General features: G+C 55.1%; 1 non-coding gene across 1 annotated transcript; it reads left to right on the forward strand.

Annotated features, from left to right (window-relative positions):
- The first annotated feature begins 1,096 nt into the window (after positions 1-1,096).
- Positions 1,097-1,205, forward strand: LOC140692321 (U6 spliceosomal RNA). The gene has a single exon (XR_012067892.1). It is a non-coding gene; the product is annotated as a U6 spliceosomal RNA (small nuclear RNA).
- Positions 1,206-11,018: the final 9,813 nt, after the last annotated feature.

Consider the following 11,018-nt stretch of genomic DNA (forward strand, 5'->3'; position numbering starts at 1 on the left):
GAGGCAGAAAGGAGGGACAGAGTGTTCCTCTTGCCTCGGGCAGTTCTTTCTTTGTTTGTTTCTTTCTTTTGTTAAATCATGCTTTTTTTTTTTTTTTTCCTTTTTTTCCTTCCAGTTTTATTGAGACACAGTTGACATACAGCAGTGTATACTTTGGGGGGCGGGCGGGGAGAGGAATTCGATTTTATGCATTTATTTTTGACCGGAGGTACTGGGGATTTAACCCAAGACCTTGTGCTTGCTTGCTAAGCACACACTCTACCACTGACCTATACCCTCCCCCTTGGCCACTTGTGAAGTCCCTTTCATTCAGCATAATCCATCGGGCACTTGCATTTTGGGGCAGCCTACTCTGGACCCCAACATTTCCCTATTCTGTAACTTCCCTGGAAGTTTTACACATTAAAAGCTGGGCTGTTGACTGTGCGTGTGCGTGTGCGTCCGTGCGTGCGTGCGTGCGTGCGGTCTGGGGGCAGGAGGGAGGGAATGGTTTCCTAGGGGGCCTGCGTTTCATGGACCCAGTTTCTTAGTTCTGAGAACAGGTCTGTTCAAGGAAACAGTTGTAGTATCTCGTCTCAGGAGGCGGTGGTGTCGATGGGCTTCTGAAGCTAGGCCTAGGGAGCAAGCAGTCAGGTATCGCCTAAGAGGCACTTGTGTGGACAACCAAAGTACAGCACAAAGGTGAATCGTCGGAGCAGATGAGAAACCAGATTCAGGGCCGGGAGTAGGGGGTCAGTCTGGTAGGAGATTTCCACACATCGGGGTCATCGAAACGGCTCGAGCAGTTTGAAATGCCTCTGATGATGTCCTGGGGTGTTCGGCTCAACTCTCTGAGCGGCTCCCCCGAAAACAGGCCCGAGGATGGTTTCCACAGGAGCTGTTGTGGCCATTTCTCTGACGTTTACCTCCCGTTGTCCAGCTTCCGTCTGCAGGGCTTCAGGAGACGGAGCGTTTTCGTACTCAATGATGCCAAGGCAAAAGGGTGAGAGAAAATGGGAAACATTCGTGGAGAGGGTCCTAGGCAGATAGTGGAGGCAACTAGAAGACCTTCAGTCTCCGGGCTGGCTTTCAGGTTGAGACAAAAACCCTAAGGAAAGCGCTTGCTGCCACAGCACATAGACTAACATGGGAACCATCCAGAGAAGATCAGCACGGCCCCTGAACGTGGACGACACACGCCCATGCGTGAAGCGTTCCATAGTTTTAGTGAAGTCAGTCACCCAGGGAAAGACAGATATCCTATGCCATCACTTCTAGGTGGGATCTGAAAGTAAGTCAAGACACCCATCCATACATAAATAACTCCATTTTAAAAAGACTCCGAGGAACCTATTTACAAAACAGAAACAGACTGGACTCGCAGACATGGAAAAGAAACCGATGGTTAACACAGGGGACAGGGTAGGGTGGAGGAACGGGGTAAGGCGGAGGGATAAATCAGGAGTTTGGGATTAGCAGATATAAACCACCCTATACAAACTAGGTACACAAGTAGGTCCTACTGTCTAGCACAGGGAACTATGTTCAATAGCTTGTAATAACCTATCCTGAAAAAGTATACGTGTGTGTGTGTGTGTGTGTGTGTGTGTGTGTGTGTGTGTGTGAATAAGTGAATCACTATGCCGTACGTCATAAATGAACACAACATTGTAAGTCAACTATACTTCCATTGACAGAGAGTTCCTACAATAAGCAGGCAGACAGACCGACAGACCGTCAGACAGACAGGCAGGCAGGCAGACAGACAGACAGACAGACAGACACACACACACACACACACACACACACACACACACACACACTGTCTGTCTGTCTGTCTGTCTGTCTGTCTGTCTGTCTCTCTCTCTCTCTCTCTCTCTCTCTTTCTCTGTCTGTCTGTCTATCTGTCTGTCTCTCTTCTAAGGGTGGAGAAGAGTTTGCTGAGCTATTTCGGGGGCCCTCTCATCCTAGTTCCTATCTCCAAGTTGGTTCAAAGTCCAAAAGGCCGTCAAGCACTTAGTCAGATAGGTCCCTCGAAGAATACCTCCCACATCACGATGACAGACTTCTTAGGCCAGCCGAGAAGGTCCTTCAGTTCTGTGCCCATCTTGGCTCTAAGTTGATGTCAGTCCTCCAGGATCCAAGAAAGCCACGTTGGAAAACAAGTGGTGATTTTGATGGGACAGAAGATCAGTCATTTGGGGGGCGAAGGGTGGGGTAGGGAGAGATACCAGCCTGTCTGTCTGTTTTCATCCAGTGTGGGAGCCTTCCCAAAGAGATAACTCGAGAAGAGAGAAACGGGGAGTTGACAAAGAACACGTGCGGTGGCGTGCCCTCCCCCCACCCCAGGAGAAGGCCAAGCCAGAAGTCCCTCCGGATGGCGGGCTCTGGACTCCGGCTTCCAGGGGAAGCGATATTTTTTCCTCCCCATTTCAGGCCCGGAAGAAGAGGGAGAGGCAGAGTGTCCTTCTCGGGCATCCGTTGTTTCTGAAGCACGCTTGTTGCCGAAAGATCGGCCCCCGTCCCCGATGAGCCCAAGAATCCAGAGACAAGGCCTTGGAGCTTAGAAGAAAAGAGGTCATTTTATCGCTCTGCCGGGCAAAGGGGATTCACAGCAGGCTAGCGTCTTCAAAACTGTGTACCCACCTTGGGGATGGAGTGGGTGGGGTGGTTCTAGAGCCATAGCTCAAACAATCAAGCATCGATCACCATCCACAGAATCGTTTTCTCATCAGAAGACTCAGCATGGTGTCACGATGCCTCCCAGGTGACCCATTCTATAGAGGCTGGCGGTTAGATCTCATTATCTCATAAGCACTCAAGGTGTGGCCTTCTTGGTCACTCAGGCTATTTTGTCAGGTCAGTAGTCCCGTGACCGACCGACCTTCTCCTCGGAGAAGGACTCAGAGACCCAGCACGATGATGACTTGCAATGACTGAAATACAGTAGAAACAGTAAGATCGATAGCTTCCAGTTTCAACAACGGGCCTGGAACCGTGAGCAGCAACCGGTCAGTCAGAAGAGTCGACCGTTTTAAGGGCGAGCATAAGAAACCGAATGACACCCCCCCCCAAGCAAATGAATGAATGAATGACCTAATGATCCTCCCCTCCTCTCCCCCCCCCCCCCCGCCCAAAAACGAAGCAATCCGTTAGCCTAATTCCGGCCATTTTATTCATCCTCCTTCACCCTGAAGCCCCAGTCAGCCACGTGCCACAGTGGTCTGTTTTCTGGTTTCCTCCACCACCCCAACCCCCACCAACGACCACCCCGCCAACATCCCCCCATGCCCAACCACCACCCCAAGCGCGGGACTGGACGGGGGTGCTGGGGGCTGAGGGGGCGGCGATGGCGGCTTGAGGTGAGGGTGGGGAGTGTTCCGCCCAGATCGTATAGGAAGCTCAAACACAGCTGCAGTACGAGACGAGATGGTAGATTTCTGTGAGTCCTCCCTCCTCTTAAAATCCTTCCTAAGGAGGAGACAGACAGAAAGAGAAACATCACCCTCACTCCCAACGCCTCCTGTGCCCTCGTTGCACCCCAAAACAACAACAAGAAAAACAAAAACAAACACAACCACAAATAACTCGCTGTCCCTGGGGAAGAAGGTTTCGATGGCATGGGGATATCATTCTAAACTTCATTCCCTCTTCATCACATTTCATGGAAACCGATTGCAATCTATGAGGCCCTGTGAAGGTAGGGGTTGGGGGGTTAGGGAGGAGGGAGGGAAGGGAAGGGGGGGAGAGAGAGAGAGAGAGAGAGAGAGAGAGAGAGAGAGAGAGAGAGCGAGCAGAGGAGAGGAGGGATAAAAGGGGAGAGGACAGGAAAGGAGAGGAGGGAAAAGAGGGGAGGGAAGGGGAAGTGAGAGGAGGCGAGGGGAGAGGAGAGGAGTGGAGGGGAGGGGAGAAGAGAGGAGCGGAGGGGTGAGGGGGGAAGGGAGGGGAGAACAGGGAAGAGGAGAGGAGGGGAGAGGAGAGGAAAGAGAGACAAGGGAGACAGACAGAAAGGCACACGCGCGCGCGCGCGCGCGCACACACACACACACACACAGAATAGCGAAATGGAGAGAGAGACAGAGAGAGAGAGACAGACAGACAGACAGACACGGATCTAGGTCAGGGAGACTACACATGGGTATTCTTCTGAGTGATTTTATGTGTTTTCTCAATCGCCACCTATGGAGATAAAAGTCGCTCCCATAAGATGAAGGGAGTCCTTCTGCCACTGCCCCCGGCCCCGCCCTCCAGCACCGCTTGTGTTTGTCAGGGATTCCAAGCCAAAGCACGTGGAGGAGTGGGAGAGCTTCCTGGCGGCCCAAGGGGGAGGAAAGTCCGGCAGCATGAGAGAGGTAGTTGGCACGGGGAAGCTGGAGGCAGGCTGACGAGAAGATGGGTGAGGGGGCAGGGAGGAGGGTTTCCCAAGTTGGAGCGCCAAGACGAGGGAGGGGAGCCGTCGGTGGTCGCGTTCTGACCCCGACCCCGACCCAGACTGGAGCGGATCCCTGAAAGGAGGCGGTTCGGGCTCTCCGGCCGAGAACGCCCCTCTCTTCCTCTTTGTGCAGAAACACCTTCCGCGGACCGAGAAAGTCCATCCCGAGACCCTCGTCGGAAGAGTCCTTTCCAGACCCATCACGATCCTCCTGGGCCAAGGGGTCCAGGGGATGGGGCGGGGCCTCCATTCGATCCGTCTTCCGTCCGTCCATCCATCCGCAAGATCTTGAATATCCATGTAGGATTCCGGATGGTAGCAGTTTTCCAGGATCCTCCAGATCCTTGTAAGACCTCTCCTGGCAGATTCGACCCCTAGGTCGTACCGCGCAGCACAGGGCACTAGATTCAGTCCCTCGGGACGAGGGTTCCTGAAAAAGACCAGGAAAAAGAAGAACACAATCACTATGGTGTGCACCAGCCAGAAACCAGCACAACCTCGTCACTCTAACAGACTTACCAAAGGCGGGGTGAGGAGAGAAAGTCATAGGATGGCTACCATCCCTCCCACCCCCACCCCACACGCCAAGCCCCCCAGCCCATCGTCATCCCTGCTCCCCTCCCCCTCCCCCTCCCCTCCATCGACGCCCGCCTCCCGCTTGTACCCCACTCCTCTGAACCCAGCACCACCCACCTCGGCCTGGACGTGCTCGGCTCGGCTCGGCTCGGCTCGGCTCGGCTCGGCTCGGCCCGGCCCGGCCCGGCCCGGCCCGGCCCGGCCGTCCGGCCGACTTCTTCGCAGTGTCTAAAATAGCGCCCGGCCGACAGGCAGGTGGCACACGGCACCCGGCAGGGGAGCGAGCGGGACGGTTCGGGATCTCTGGGCGGCGGGGACACGCGGCCGGACAACCAGGAGCACGGACGGCCTGGCGTGCGTTTCTCCGCTCGGGGGGCCTCGACCAGGGACTGTGGTACGGGGAACGGGGACACACACACACACACACACACACACACACACACACACACACACACACCCACACCCACCCCTTCACCCCCACCCCCACCCCCACCTCTGACAGCTTTCATTTGTTTTCGGCCGACCGTCCCTCGATGAGGTACAAGTGCCGGGGCTGGGGCTGGGGCTGGGGGGTGGAGTTCCTCCCTCCACAACGACCCCACACGGGCTCTGTTCCAGTCACCCGAGTCCTCTTCCAAGTGAGACCACAGGCCTCCATCACCCGGCGTGAGCACTCGGGGGAAAAAGTCACCATCCTCATCGCTCCGCTCCACCTCTACACGTGAAGAACAGTTCCCAGCCCACGCCACTCAACCCCACCCCAGGCCCCGATGCCACCCACCGCAGTGGAGAGAAACGAGACGAATCCACAGACGTCCATCCATCCGATGAAGAAACGGACGGCCCCATTCCAAGGAAGCATAGATATCTAGTCAGGAGATTCATGGAGTACTATGGAGGCGGTGGGAAAGGGGGGGAGGGGTGTTGCGGTGGGGAGGGCCTAGAGATCCAGCAGTACAGCTCGTGCTTAGCATGCAAAAAATAAAGGCCCAGGGTTCAATCCCCAGCACCTACTCTTCAAAAATAACCCGCGGAGAAGCAAGACGGCGGAGTAGAAGGACACTCGTAGCTCACCCTCTCCCACAAATACACCAAAACTCACATCGACGGACCCACTCGGCCAATCAGAGCACCTGCGGAACTCCGACAGAACACCGCCCTCTTCGAAAGACAAAGACGCCCAAAATCTGGTAGGAGAAAAGGAGAAAAGAAAGAGTAAAAAGCAAAACAGGGCGGGAGGGACAGGTCCCGCGGGGAGGGAGCGGCAGAGGAGGAATAGGGCTCGTTCGCCAAAACTGCCCCTCTCCAACGGAGAGGCCGACGGGACGGAGGGGGCGCCCCCGAGCCTCAGATCTACCCAGAGCACCCCTTGACCGACCGATCCAAGTGAAACGGGCACAGAGGGTCCCCGCGACACCCAGCCCGAGTCGCAGGCCGGCAGCCAGGGGCCGGGACAGGCCGCACGAGCCGGGCGGAGGACCAGGGCGGCGGCCGGGAGGGGATACAGAGCAGAACAACCCGCCCCCCCCCGCCCCCCCCGTACATGACGGGAAAAGAAAGGCAAAGCAACACGGCCGGTGTGCCCTGGGGGGAGGGGCGCCGTAGCCTCCGTCTCCTCAGATCCGCGGCGCCATCACCGGCGCTTCTCGCGAGAAGAGAGGCGGGACGCAGCCACAGCCGCCATAGCCTCTGGCGTGCAGCATGCGGGCGGGGGCGGGGCCGAGACTCGAATCCGCACCCGGGGGCTCCGCAGCCTTCTAGGCAGGACTGAGATTCGTTTACAGCCCGAGGCAGATAGGATATTTCTGCCCCGGTACCTCAGAGAACTCGCGCCACCATGACTAAGAAGGAGCCGAGTTTGGGGACGCAGCTAGGGGCGGGGCGGTTCCACGGTCTTCCCCGAGCCCACCTACGGAGAGGAGCGCCGCCGACCCGAGTCGGAGCACACAGCCGCACAGAGCAGCGGAACGACCGGGGCCGGGAGAGGGCGGGCGGCCAGCCAGCCACCCTCCTTCCCGGGAGGAACGCAGCATCCGACCGCGGTGCCGGGAACACGTCCTTCCCCCACCCCCCTTTTTTTTTCCTTTTCCTTTCTCTTTTTTAATCTCTCTTCTATCGGTTTTACCTTCTGTTACCTTTTTAACCTTGACTTTTGAACAGTCGTCTACGTTGACGGTTTTAATCCCTTTTAAATGTTTCCTTGAAAATCTTTTTATTCTTCTTATTTTTAAACATCCACCCCCTTTCCTTTTTCTCTTCTCTTGGTTTAGATCTCCTGTTATTGATTATTTACAGGTTTCAGATATCGTTTCTCGATTTTTTTTTTCTCCTTTTTATTAAGGTTATTAAAAGACGTCTCAACTCGATCGCTCTTCTGCTTCCACTTACTCTTCTATTACTGATTACACAGTGTCTTCAAACCTTTTCTTTCTCCCTCCTTTTCAAATCCTGTGTTTTATCTCTTGTTAAAATCTGTTCTATTTCCGATTACCTTTTAAAAATTTACTTTTGAAACAATTGTGTTTTATTTTCTGATCTTTTCTATTTTTTAAAGGCTTTTAGAAGACGTCTCAACTCGATCGCTCTTCTGCTTCCACTTGCTCTTCTATTATTGCTTGTACACTGTTTTCAAACCTTTTCTTCCTCCATTCTTTTAAAATCCGGCTCCCCCACCCCCCTCCCCCTCCCACCGTCTCTGTCTCTGTCTCTCTCTCTCCCCCTATCCCCCTCTCCGTCTCCCTCTATCTCCCTCTCCCTCTCTCTCTCTCTCTGTCTCTCTCTCTCTGTCTCTCTCTCTCTGTCTCTCTCTCTCTCTCTCTCTCTCTCTCTCTCTCTCTCTCTCTCTCTCTCTCCCCTCTCCCCCCCTCTGCCCCCCTTTTAAAGTTTTATTCCTCTATAGGCTTTAGATAAATACCTAAACTCCTTAAGGACCACAATAGATAACTGATACTCCTTAAGCCACAGTGCCAGAGAGATAGGAGCAGCATGAGGAAGCAGAGGAACCACTCCCAATGAAAAGAGCCAGAGAAATTCCCTGAAAGCACGATCCACAAAATAGACACGGATGGCCTGCTAGATCAAGATTTCAAAAAAGGAGAGATCCAAGTACCGAAGGAACTCCAAGTGATAGTGTTTAGATGTATACTGTACGTCAAAAACGAAATCGAAGCTCTAAAGAAGAGTCAAGGAGAACTGGTCAGCTCATTGGCTGACATGAGAAGTGGTCTAAAGGCTGTCCAAAGGAGGCTAGATCACGCCGAGGAGCGAATAAGTGGCCCAGAAGACAGGACAACAGAAAGAACCCAATCAGAACAGCTGAGAGAAAAACAAAGAAAGAACAACGAAAACAATCTCAGGGACCTACGGGACCATCGAAAGCGTGCCCATCTACGCACAATAGGGGTTCCAGAAGGGGAAGGAAGAAGCAAGGGGGTCGAAAAGGTATTTGAAGAAAGCATGACTGACAATTTCCCAGCTCTAAGGAAGGAATCCGATATCCAAGTCCAGGAGGCTCAGAGGGTGCCAAACAGGGAGAACTCAAACAGACCCACACCGAGACCTATCCTAATCCAGATGGTCAGAGTCAAGGAGAAAGCAATGATCCTAAATGCCTTTAGGCAAGAGAAAAACAAAGAGTGAGTTCCAAGGGAACCCCCATAAGGCTCTCAGCGGATTTCTCTCCACAAACACGTCAGGCCAGAAGGGAGTGGCAAGATCTATTGAAATTCCTGAATGAAACACAAAACAAAACAAAACAAAACAAAACAAAACAAAACAAAACAAAACAATGCAGCCTAGGATACTCTATCCAGCAAAGCTATCCTTTAGAATAGAAGGAGAGGTAAAGAACTTCACAGACAAGCAAAAACTAAAAGAGTTTTGCAACACTCAACCCATGCGAAAAGAAACATCCACAGGTCTACTCTAAATAGAGAAGAAGCAGGACGGTACAAACATGAGACACTCATCCCCGGAAAGGTGATCACTACCGTTCATTCCAAACAGAATAAACACAAAATTGTAAAAGAAGACATCTAAACCATCAGGAGTGACAGAGGGAAGCAAGAAAATAGAGAGACTTTTATTTTCCCCCCTTCTCCTTCCTTTCTTTCTCTTTGAAACGTTTTGTTCTCGGTAGGATGGGCTTGAGATTCTATTACTATCTGTTTCGTACAGTTATAGTCCTAGGTGAACAGATTTCCAAAAAAAAACACGAACGAACGAACGAACGAACGAACGAACGAACGAACAATACAGAAACAGACCGACAGATTACAAACTTGAGGTTGTCAGGGGTAAGGGCGGTGGGACGGGACTGGGATCTCCACATGTAGAATAGATAAACACGATGGTACCGTGGAACACGGGGAAGAAAAGTTAAAAAAAAAAAATCAAATAAGCCAAATGACGCCTACCCGCCCGAAGAAAGAAAAGTCCATAGACACGGACACGCATGCGTACAGACACCGCATACAGAGAGAGAGAGAGAGAGAGAGAGAGAGAGAGAGAGAGAGAGAGAGAGACAGACAGACAGACAGACAGACAGACAGACAGACAGACAAAGACAGACAAAGACAGACATACTTAAGCCAAGCATGCAAACTAAAAATCCCTACATGACGTGAAGCAACCCAGATCATCCAATAACCAAGGACGCCCGGTCAACTAGAGATCCTTGGGGCCACAGGAGGCCAGGTAAGCCGCATAGGCACACAGAGTACAATCCCTCGGGCCGCGGGCAGCTGAGAGGGCCGCGACAGCTGGTCGAACGCGTTGTGGGGGGGGGATCCACTGGGAGATCCCCTCGGGCCGCGACGAGACAGAGGGCCGCGGCGGCTGGTCGACCTCGTGGGGGGGGATCCACTCAGAGATCCACTCGGGACGCGATGAGAGAGACACAGAGAGAGAGCCGCGACGGCTGGTCGACCTCGTGGGGGGGGATCCACTCAGAGATCCACTCGGGACGCGAAGAGAGAGAGACAGAGAGAGAGCCGCGACGGCTGGTCGACCTCGTTGGGGGGGGGGGGGGGATCCACTCGGAGATCCCCTCGGGCCGCGACGAGGCAGAGGGCCGCGACGGATGGTCGACCTCGTGGGGGATCCAGTCGGGGATCCCGTAAGGACACAGGGAGCGTGAGGGCGAGAGGGCGAGAGGGCCGCGGCGGCTGGTCGACCTCGTGGGGGGAGGGGATCCACTCGGAGATCCCCTCGGGCCGCGACGGCTGGTCGACCTCGTTGGGGGGGGGGGATCCACTGGGGCCGCGGCGGCTGGTCGACCTCGTGGGGGGGAGGGGATCCACTCGGAGATCCCCTCGGGACGCGATGAGAGAGACACAGAGAGAGAGCCGCGACGGCTGGTCGACCTCGTTGGGGGGGGGGGGGGGAATCCACTCGGGGATCCCGTAAGGACACAGGGAGCGAGAGGGCGAGAGGGCGAGAGGGCCGCGGCGGCTGGTCGACCTCGTGGGGGGAGGGGATCCACTCGGAGATCCCCTCGGGCCGCGACGGGACAGAGGGCCGCGACGGCTGGTCGACCTCGTGGGGGGGGGATCCACTCAGAGATCCACTCGGGACGCGATGAGAGAGACACAGAGAGAGAGCCGCGACGGCTGGTCGACCTCGTGGGGGGGGATCCACTCAGAGATCCACTCGGGACGCGAAGAGAGAGAGACAGAGAGAGAGAGCCGCGACGGCTGGTCGACCTCGTTGAGGGGGGGGGGATCCACTCGGAGATCCCCTCGGGCCGCGACGAGGCAGAGGGCCGCGACGGATGGTCGACCTCGTGGGGGATCCAGTCGGAGATCCACCCGGGCCGCGACGGGACAGAGGGCCGCGACGGCTGGTCGACCTCGTGGGGGGGGATCCACTCGGAGATCCGCTCGGGGCGCGACGAGGCAGAGGGCCGCGGCGGCTGGTCGACCTCGTGGGGGGAGGGGATCCACTCGGAGATCCCCTCGGGCCGCGACGGGACAGAGGGCCGCGACGGCTGGTCGACCTCGTGGGGGGGGGATCCACTCAGAGATCCACTCGG

This window comes from Vicugna pacos, unplaced genomic scaffold, assembly GCF_048564905.1.
Source record: "Vicugna pacos unplaced genomic scaffold, VicPac4 scaffold_5, whole genome shotgun sequence".
Lineage (NCBI taxonomy): Eukaryota > Metazoa > Chordata > Mammalia > Artiodactyla > Camelidae > Vicugna > Vicugna pacos.